This window comes from Phyllostomus discolor, chromosome 12 (assembly GCF_004126475.2).
Source record: "Phyllostomus discolor isolate MPI-MPIP mPhyDis1 chromosome 12, mPhyDis1.pri.v3, whole genome shotgun sequence".
NCBI classification, from domain to species: domain Eukaryota; kingdom Metazoa; phylum Chordata; class Mammalia; order Chiroptera; family Phyllostomidae; genus Phyllostomus; species Phyllostomus discolor.
In genome coordinates, this window is record NC_040914.2 from 22,695,992 (window position 1) to 22,707,351 (window position 11,360).

An 11,360-nucleotide genomic window follows, 5' to 3' on the forward strand; every position below is an offset into this window, starting at 1 on the left:
AACACAGTGAGGGATTAAGGGGCAAAAATGGTGGTGGTGTAGACAATGGCAACCACTGTACAGGACAAGAAAATAATACTTGTTTCTTACGTTACAAGAAAACTGAGATACATCAAAAAGTATCTGCCCAGTCATTTGTTTCTGTGACTACTGCGAAGAATTGGCCATCTTTTCCCTAGGTGTAGATAATTATTCCAGCAGCATAATTTAATGTCAGCCTTTTAACTACTGCTTGGTAGTGCCATTTCTATCATAAACCAAGTGTCCCTATCTGTATGACTCTGATCTCACATGTTCTGTTCCATGGATCTGCTATTTGTCCCTAGGCCAATACTGTGTTTTACCTATGGAATATTTCTGAGTTTTATCATCTAAGCAAGGCCTTCTACCATTTTTTCTACAAGAGTATCATTGTTCTCTTGGCCCTTTATATTTGCACATAAAATTTTAACTTACCTTGTCAACTTCCACCAGAAAAAAGTGTCTGGAATTCGTATTGGGACTTCACTGAATCTATAAATCATTTTCAGTATGATGACACCTTCACAATTTGAAATCTTAAAATCCATAAATAATGTGTATCACTCCATTTATTTAGGTTTTCTTTAATGTCTCTGAATAAAGTTGATGTAACTTATAAAAGTCCTGTCAATTTTATTACATTAATTTCATGATACTTGATATTTTTAATGCTCTTGTAAATGATATTTTATAATTTCATTGTTTCACTCTTTGTTGGTGGTAGAAATACAGTTGACTTGTATATTGATATCATACCGAGCAAAGTGGATATGTTTATTCTAGTAGTTTTCCTTTAATTATATTATAAATTTTTAAAACTTTGTATTTTTTCCACCGCCACAAAATCCCCACAAACAAGCTCTGAGTACACCAGACAGACAACCACTGTAATAAGGTTGACCTCTGCCACAAGTTCCTTTGATGAAATATCATACCATACTTGAGTTCTCTAAAGATGACTTATTTGAGTTCCTTGAACATACTCATAATAGCTGATTTAAAGTCTTTGTGTAGTAAAGCTGGCTTACAAGACCCCTAAGAGACTATGAACTGCTTTTTTTCCTGTGTAGGAGCCAAACTTGTGATTCTTCATTAAATTTTTGTTGAGGCTATGTCAGGCAATATAATGTTACTACATTGAGTATCAGATTCCCCCTTTCCCCAGGGCTTGTTGTTGTTGCTGTTTTGTTGTAGTTTGTTTAGTGACATTGCTGGAATAATTGTATACATTCTGTTTTCTTGTAATATATGGTTCCAGAAGTGTATTCTTGGTTAGCTGATGGTTGATCAGAGAAATTTTCTTAGTCACCCCAAGTCAGTAAGCCTTCTACCCTTTGCCAAGGGATATGTTGTGTGTTGAGGCCCTACTTCAATGCTCAGACACTTCACAAGTCCACCTTAGCATTTTCTTCCTGCCACAGGATTTTAAGATCACCAGGAGGTGAATTAATTGGGCATATACACATGCCCGGACACATGCTCTGACTGGGAATCAAACCAGTGACTTTTTAGTTCACAGGCCAGCACTCAGTCTACTGAGCCACACCAGCCAGGGCTCCTTGTGAACATCTTATACTTCAGATATTCCTTTTAAAATTTTTGGCTGGGCTTTTTGTTCACACCAGTTTGCACTACAGCCTTAGGCTACTGCAGAGTTAAAAATTTAAACTGATTGTTCTTTAAAAATGGTTTCCATGGCTACTATACTTGTGAAGCTTCCATTTTTTCTATGACTAACACGGAGCTGTGGAGACAGGGATGGGAGTAAACAGAATGAAAACTATATACCCCACAGTTTTTACTGAGGTTCAGACTTTTTTTTAATCCTCACCCAAAGACATTTATTCATTGCTTTCAGAAAGAGAGAGAGTAAGGAAAAGAGAAACATCAACATGAAAGAAACATCGATTGGCCGCCTTCTTGTACGCACCCCAACTAGGAATTGAACCTGCAACCTGGGTATGTGCCCTTACCAGGAATAGAACCCACAACCCTTCAGTGTACAGGAATGTACTCCAACCAACTGAGCCACACTGGCCAGGGCCAGTTTTTTTTAAAGATTTTATTTATTTTTTTTACAGAGAGAAGAAGGGAGGGGGGAGGAGAGGGAGAGAAATATTGATGTGTGAGAGAAATATTAATAGGTTGCCTCTCACACTCCCCCAACCAAAAACCTGGTCCACAACCCTGCCATGTGCCCTGACTGGGAATCTAATGGGCAACCTTTCAGTTTACAGACCAGCATTCAACCCATTGAGTCATACCAGACAGGGCCCAAACTTTTTTCTTGACTAAATGTTCTTCAGGCTGTTGTAAGCTTTTGTTTACATACTGGAGTTATAGAAAAGTTGTCTTTGATAATTTTGCTAGTGTTTTTGTTGCTTTTATGGAAGAGTGGATTTACAAAGCCATCAATGTGCTATTTTGGAAGTCTGACCTCATCCTCATTTATTTTTGCACAATAGTTTAATAGAGTACAATCTGTTGATTCTACATGTCAGTGATGATTAAGCTGCTCCCCATTGGTTACAGTTGTTGGCACACAAAGCCATTGCTCTTTATCTATACAAAACACTGTATCAAATTTAATAATCACCCTAATAAACCATTAAAAATTCTGATGTATCACAAAATTACTTCTGTCCTACTCCATTTCTGTGCTTCCATCAAATATTTCAAAGAACTTCACAAAGCATCAAGACAATGCTAATGCATGCAGAATTGTGTTTATTTGATTGACTGCCTTCTGAATGAAGCTGAAACACTCTACACGTTTAAGTCAATGTCATACAAGTCTTTTCATCATCAGTATGTTGGCTGTATGTCTGTTGTGTTCTAGGTCTGTCCTTGCTTGATCAATGAATAACCAGATTCTTTGAAGAAAAGAGACACTTGTGAATGGGACCACGAGTAATTCAGGATGCTTTTCATTATCATTCAAGAGCAGAATCTTGGTGTTCGGGGATCTCAAAGCAACATTATCAGGGGGCTCAGGGTAGGGTAATATGCTGTCAGAAAGAGGGGGGTATACTGAATCCAGATGTGAGATTTGAAAAAAGCAACATTATAAATTGTGAGGATAGAATTGGTGAAGTAAAACAAAATGAAGGTGCTTGCTGGAAGCAGGACATTTTAAGTGTCTTTTGACTCAGGAAATCTACGGGCATTTCTGAGGGTGTGAATATGCTTCACCCTCTGATGATGTCTGTGGAGAAGTACCATGTAAGCACTGGCCCCAGTCATGAGTCCCATGAAGACAACATCTCATAAAGTCATAAAGTCATAAAGTCACAACATACACATAAAGAAATGTGTATTTTGCAGCAGCAATAGATGTAGAATTTTTAGAAAAGCACAATCCATAATCCCGTATCTTGGTATAATTGTGAGTGTATTGATGAGCCTCTAATTTTAAGGAATAAAGATGTTTATCAGCAGGTTGGAACCAATATAGAAAGCAGAAAGAACCGATGTTCTTCTAAGCTCTGTCTTTGAGCCGCATCCACCTAGTGGTTCTGAGGCTTATAGTTATTGCCTGAACATTGCTCAACAGGCAAGTGGCGCAGAGAGAAAGGCCTTGGGCCACCCTATGGATATAATAGACAAGTTTATACCAGTGTTGTCCAGGATGTGTGTCATTCCCCACATAAATATCATGTGGGGAATCCCCTTGAAGAGAAGAACCAAAAAGTTGGCCATAGCCATGTTGGTGAAAATCAAGTGTATGGGTCTGAGTGTGTCGCCAGTGCAGGATGTAGAAGCATAGGTTGAAAGAAGAAACATACTCCCCAATCCCAGTATGGACCAGGAAAAGCAACCTCAGGACTAAGTCACCAAAAGTCATTCTTAGAGGATTACAGGAAAAAAAAAAAAAAGATTTAAAAAAGAGCCTGAAGATCATGAAGTTTGAATTCAGTGTGACAGGACTAGTCACGGATTTGCTGCAATGTTCCCAATTTTGATAGGGACCCTTAGGCCCTCAGACCTCCCCTTTCTGAGAAAAAAATTACTTCTCTGGGAAGGGGACTCCACACCATTGAACTTAAAATTACTACTCAGTCATCAAGCCATGTTTCCACTGATGCTCACATAGCCATAGAAAATGGTTCATTACTTAGTCTGTTTCCCAAATCTTTTGGTGTACACATTCAGGACATAGCCTGCAAGATACAGCTTTATCTTTCATTTCAAAAGGTGTTATTAAACATTCGCTGTATGCTGGAATGGGTTGTCAGTCCTCAGATGTACACAGATTAATTGACCTGGATACTTGTTCCTAAGGGCACAGAGCCCATTGTGAGAGATACATATATAAAATCTAGGAATAGATACAAGGAATAAAATAATACAACAATCTATAGGAAAAAAGTTCCTCTGTATCCCCTGCCTTTCATTTCTAGTCAGTCTCACTCCTCTTTTCCCTGAGATAACCATGCATATCAGCTGTGCTATCATCCACCATATTCTATCTTTACCAAAATGCACATGTCAGTAATAACTATAGGATTGTTTTAGCAATGAGTAATAAATACAAGATTAAGCATGCTGCTTTTGTTTAGAAATTTAAAGCATCCTTCCTCATAAAACATGGGCCAAGGATAAAATCATACTGGAAACATGGCATTAGGAGAATAATATACCTGGCCCTGGCTGGTGTGGCTCAGTGGTTGAGTGCCAGCCTGCAAATCAAAGGGTCACTGGATCGATTTCCAATCTAGGGCACATGCCTGGGTTGTGGGCCAGGTCCCCAGTAGGGGGCACATGAGAGGCATCTACACATCCATGTTTCTCTTCCACTCTTTCTGTCTCTTCCCCTCTCTAAAAAATAAAACAAAATCTTAAAAAGAAAAAGAAAAGAATACACCTGATCAGCCATGTGAGATATATACCAGGCGTGCAAGGAGAGCACTTTTATTAAGAACCATTTATATCTTGATAATTAACATTGACTTGATAATAGCTACAAAGAAAATTCATATGAATATCTCCATTGATGCTATAAAAGCCTTTAAGAAAAATCAACAATCACTCAAGGATATAGGACTTTGTGAATACTTCCTTAGTATGATTATGTATTTATATGCTAACAATTTGCTTAAGGGGGAATGCTGCAGGAACAAAGCAAGGAGATCCATTATTTAAATAATAATATTGTACTGTAAATAGTCAGTGTAATTTTAGAAAACAAATAGCATAAGAAGTAAAAGTATTTGCAAATAATAAACCAAGAAACCCTAGAGAAACAGTGTTAAAAGTAAGTCAATTAATGAAATAATTTATGAAGATAGAAAGCTACATAATTAATATACAAAATACATGCACACAAATAATGTTATATAATCAGGGAAATAGGAAAAGAAAATCCTATTTACAAAACCAAGCAAAAGTTACACTATTTTAGGAACAAACTTTTGAGAAACAAAAAAGATTTCAATGGTTTCCTATTGTATTTAGGATAAAAGACAAAGTCCCCGTTTCGTCATCTACTTCTCTCCTCACCCAATACACTCCAGGTGCAGAGTTTTTCTTTTGGTAACTTGAGTTTTCAAGTTTGTTCCTATTTTAAGGGCATCTAACATCCTCTTAGCTGCAACATTTTCTGCAATCTATGTACCAGATTGCTCTAGTCATTTTGGTCTCAGTTAATGCCAGTCCGTCTGAAAAGGCCATCTCTAAAGCTTCATCCTAAGTTAGGTAGTACCAGTTATTTTCTTTGGGGGCAGGAATTTTTTTAGCTTTCCCTCAGGTCTTCTTCTGCTATTTATATAAGATTTTGTAGTTAATTTGCGTTTCACTCCTTGAGCTCAAATTTCATATTAGCAGGAGGCATTTTTGTTCTTCTGTCTCTGGCCACCCAACACTCAGCAGAGTAGCTGGCCCACAGGACATGGTGGGCAAATATTTCTGAAATGATTGTAACTGACAGAATTTCATCTGCACATTTGTCAAACCATCTTCCCACATGGCTGTCAATCACATTTCTGGAGGCACCTCAGTTATATGTGGCCCCATAGGAGGCAAGATATGTATATGATTGGGTTTTTTTACATTGATTTTTTTCTGGGTAAAACACACACACAATAAGGGCTTAAAATAACCCTGGAGGTGAATTTAATACCATCTTCAAAACCAGTTGCTAATTAGCAAGCACCTTCAAGATTCTGCCTTTTCCATTTTAATGTGAATACAATATACTAGGGAACAAAGAAAGTCATATATAAGAATAAGACCTTATATCAATATATAATGGAGGTAGTATTGTTGGAATATCACGGGAGACTGGATATACTAAATAGAAATTGCCCCCAAAGGTAAAGAAAGCAGCTGAGCCTGAAGAATAAAAGTCAAAGATCTGGAGTCAGAGATCTGGTTCAAGTCAGGGATTAGTTTGATCCACCCGCAAATCAGTTTTATTACCTCCTATATCTCTACATTTTGTGATCTATATATCTTCCTTCTCATGTTTCCCATTCAGCACAAATTGTAACAAGACCCATTTGCTTGTCTGGAGGAAACTTTTCTGTAGGGTAACAATGTTGACTCCAGAAACAGTAGTGAGACCTAAAGACAGCATTGCTGAGCTCCTGCAAAAAAACAAAACAAAACCCCTCTCATACTGACCTTATTCAACATTATTGCCTTCCTTTTCCACAGCGCCAAGGGACCTGCCAGGGTCAGAGACTCTAGAACATGAGAGAAAATAACAGTCTGATCATGGATCAAACCAGGGCTAGGTAGGTTAGCGTTTCCTTCTGGGAAGGCAACACATGGTTCTGCCACCTTACATCCCACCCGAGTCCAGCCCTGCTCCAGGCTCATAATGAAACAGGCAGTACAACCCATGGTCACAAGGGAATGTGGACTATAACCTGTGCTTTGTGAGACCAAGAAAATAAAGATACAGTGAAAATTTGATGACATTTAAAATTTGATGTGGTTTTAAATATAGTGATTCACCGAACCCCCAAATAACCCAACAAACTGAATGCAGTAATAATTATTCCCATTTGGCCAATGGTAACAGCGGAACTCAGAGAGTTCCAGGGTCCTGCCCAAAGTTATACAACTAGTGATACATGTGGGTGTTGACCCCTGCAACCCACATTCTAGGGATCCTTCCTCATCTACTTTATTTTGCTACAGAGTAAAATATTCTACAGCAGAACCCATGATGTCTGTTGGTTTACTTTGCACCCAGGAGTGTGGTGTTTCATAGGTTTCTTCTTATGAAAAAAATTTGAACTAACAGCAGAGACAAGAGGGGGAAAAAACTTAAATATTGCAAGTGCCATAGAGACAAGTATCAGTTAAAAATAAATATGAAAAATGAAGAAAATGTGAAGAATAGGTCAAGGGCTGGTGACTGAGGCACGATAGGACTTGCTGCTTGGAGCCAGGGCAGTGATTTTTGAGAAAGCTCCTGGCTTCGAGAGTACTGGAAATAACTCCTTCAAGGGGGTTCACTTAAAGTCAATAATAGAGGAAGAAGAATGGAATTGGAAGAATCTATCCACATAAGGAGGGAAACATAATAAGAGATAAGAGAGGCAAAAGTGATTAGGAAAATAGAAATGCAGATAAAGAAAGGGTGAGATTAGAAGAAAGCTACCAATTCTGTATTTCTAACCCATTTCCCCATAAGAGTCCTTTCAGAGAAAACACCAGTTACAATAGACTGATGACGTCTTGTATGTGCCGCCTTCGTGCTAGGTGCCAGGACCTTCTTGTAAGTTAATACTGAATGGTCATGTCAAAGAATGTTCATACCTATTTCACAGGGATAGGAATCGAGGCAGAGAGCACTTTTAAATTTATTCAAGGTCACTCAGTTCCAGCAGATGGCAGGCTAAGTGTAATCTCACATAGGATGTGAACTATCTCATTATTCAGACATAAATATCTCGGAGAGAATTACTTCACTGCTATACTGGTAAAGGTGGATGCAATCTAAATACAGCCTATCTTTGTGCCTCTTTCTCTCTCCCTCCCTCCCCCCGCCCTCTCTCTTTCTCTGTCACACACACACACACACTGAAGAATAATCCAGATCCATTCCACAAAACTTCTAAAACAACCCAAGATGAAGCTGGGAAATCAACAGTCACATCAAGATGAGGCAAATTGGATGTCAATTGCTGCAAAGTCCCAAGTTGTCCAGAATCATGCAAGAGAAATTGTCATGACTACCACATGCTAGAGCCTTGCTGTGTGCTGGCAGTGTCACCCTCTTTAATATTCACTCTGTTTGCTATTCAGAGTGACACTCTGTTCCTATTCTTGGCTCACAGGTGGGGAAGCTGAGACACACTGTCGGGAGATCCCACCACAACCACCACCACCACCTCAGCCTGTAGGAGGCAGAGTTAAGAATTGAAAAAAGCTATTCCTGTCTCCAAAGGCTGGGCTGTTGCTAAGTGTTGCTTTTGAATGGTACCTTTGAATGGAAAAGAAAAGGATACAACATGATAAGCCCACTAGGATCCACACCCATCCATGTCTCCAGCTCCATCCAAATTCTGAAATCTGCCCGTGAAGACAGTCCTGGAGCAGTGTGAGTCTTCGTGCACACGTATGCGCAGAGAACAGGGACAGCTAAAGGCATCATATTGATCAAAGGCTCTGAGTCTAGTTCTTAGTGGTTTGGACCAAAGAGAAACTTCATCCCCACTCTTTTTTTTTTCCTTTCATTCATTTATTATTATTTTTAACTAAATTTATTGGAGTGACACTGGTTAATAAAATTAGGTAGGTTTCAAGTGTACAATTCTATGATACTAATCATGTGTATATTGTATTTTGTGCCTACCACCCAACATCAATCTTCTGTCGCCATATATTTGACCCCCACCTTTACCCTTTACTACCTCCACTCTTAAAGAGAACAACAACCTTTTCCCGCAGGCTGGCCTCAGCCTCAGCAGTGTCCACCCCCTGCCTGCCGTGGGGTCTCCACTATGACACTCTCCCAACACTATAAACTCTGAAACAGGTCCAGACTGTGAGGCACAGCTGTCCTGAGGCCCATGAGAAAACCTCTGTCCCATCTGTCCTGGCCAGTTCCTCACCTGCCCTCTCCTCTTAGGGCACTCTCCCAAACCTTATTGGAATCTGAGCCACAGTGAAACTCTTCCAGGGCTGGTCTCTGTCACTGGAACTGGCCACAGGACTGTGGCCACCAGTATATACGTGCTGTGGAGAGCCAAAGCAGTTATGTGCCCTGATTTTCCCTGGGTTCATCTCCCACCGGAGCTACAAGTACCCTGTCCCCTGTGAGGCACTGACACCTTCTGCAAAGGGACAGTGGTGTACCCACCGAGGAGCTATAAATGTCAGTCCCCAGGCAAATCAGCATCAGCAGTTCTGGGGATTATTAAGACATGAACTAATTAACAGCTGGTGCAGCTGAGAGAAAAACTTTCCTGAAAAACTTTTCCCCTGCAGGGAACTCTGTGTCTCAGAAGGTGTGGGATAGACAGGACATTCTCAGCGCTGTGCCTGGATGGTCCCACCAGGGTCTGCAACATGGACCTCATCTCCAAGTCCTGCTCCCACTCGGGCACAGTGATAAGATCTGTCATGTTCACGCCTGGCTCCAAGTTCCGGTGTTTCATTGTTAAGAGCATGACTTCTGCTTGGGGCATGCAGTCCTCAAGATACTGGGAAACTTCTGCCACAAAATTCTTCTCACATTCTTGCAGGAGCCTGGGCATTGCTGCCAGTCCCACCCACCTCTCAGGCCACTCCCAAGTTTGTCTTCTGAACTGCCCTGGGGCCAAGGCAGCTTGGGCAACAAAAGGGACTCCATTTACTGTTTCCGAAGGTTCTGCTACCCTAATTCTCTTCATTTAGTTCCATTGCCTTCTCTTTCATTCCATTGCCCAGGGTTAACTATAGGTTTTTCTAGATGTTTCTCTGTATACTTTATGTGTACTTATTTTTTTTTGAAAAGTCAGTTTAGATGATATTTACCTCCTTCCATAGACTAAAATATTGTCAATGTTTATATTTCCTTTAACCTTCTTTCTCCCATTTTTCTCCCAATTTTTTTAGTTATATAATTTCAATATTGTCTTTTCTTGGCACTTAGCTTAGGCTCTGTGACTAAAATTCCCAGGCAGAAGTTATCATAATGAATCTACTAAAGGCCTCTTATCTATGGTTAAATGAATTCAGTATTTACACTCAGTTCTTTTGCCATTATTTATTGTTCATATCTTACAGGTAAAATTCATGTTTCAATAATTTTGTTAAGGTCATAGGAACTATACAAGTTCTTGCATGTTCAACAATGTTTGTCTGTCTCTTGGTACTTAAAAGACAGTTATCGGATATGAAAGTTATCTTTGTGATACTGAACCTTCACATTTAATAACCAATCTACATCTTTATTTTGTCATCTTAAAGTTCTTTCAATAAAGTGGTAGAAATTTTTCAAATTCTTTCATAATTTTGAAATGCTCTATTGTTGGTGCCTAGCACTCAGCTGAAGTTACATATGGACCAAGTATCCAGCAATCCTACTAGACTCTCCTATTCTATGTGATTGTCTGTGAATTCTTGTTTTTCCACTTTAGCAATCACTGACAATTTTGTTTCTTTGTTTCCAATTTTTAAATCCTTTAGTTTTTATTATTGTCAATCTGTACTGGTTAAGACCCCCAACAGAGTATTTAGCAGCAGTAGTGGCAGCAGACGTGTGTATCCTATTGCCAAACCTCTTTAAAATTTCATCATTAAATATGATGTCAGCTGTAACATTTTGGCAACTAATATCTATTTAGTCAAAGAAAATATATTTACACCTGTTTTGTTAAGCAGTTTTTTAAATAAATAGTTGTTGATGTTTATATGCATTTTGAGTGCCAGGGTTCTTGCAATGTTATTCTTTTTGAAATATGTTTATTGACCCTGGCTGGCATGGCTCAGTGGATTAAGCATCAGTCTGTGAACTGAAAGGTCACTGATTTGATTTATGGTCATGGCACATGCCTGGGTTGTGGGCCAGGTCCCCAGTTGGGGGTGTTAAGCAACCAATCGATATTTCTTTCCCTCTCTTTATCCCTCCCTTTTGCTCTCGTTAAAAATAAATAAAATTTTAAAAATAATAAAATAATTTTATTGGTGTAAAAATTCACATAAAATTAGCCATTTCAACATATACAATTCAGTGATATCTACCACATTCACAATGTTATGCAAATATTACCTCTACCTAGATCCAAAACATTTTCATCATTCTAAAAGAAAACCATATGCCCATGAATCCACCAGTCTCCATTCTTCCTTCCCCCTGGACTCTGGCCACCTCCCACTTGCTTTATGTCTCTATAAATTTATAT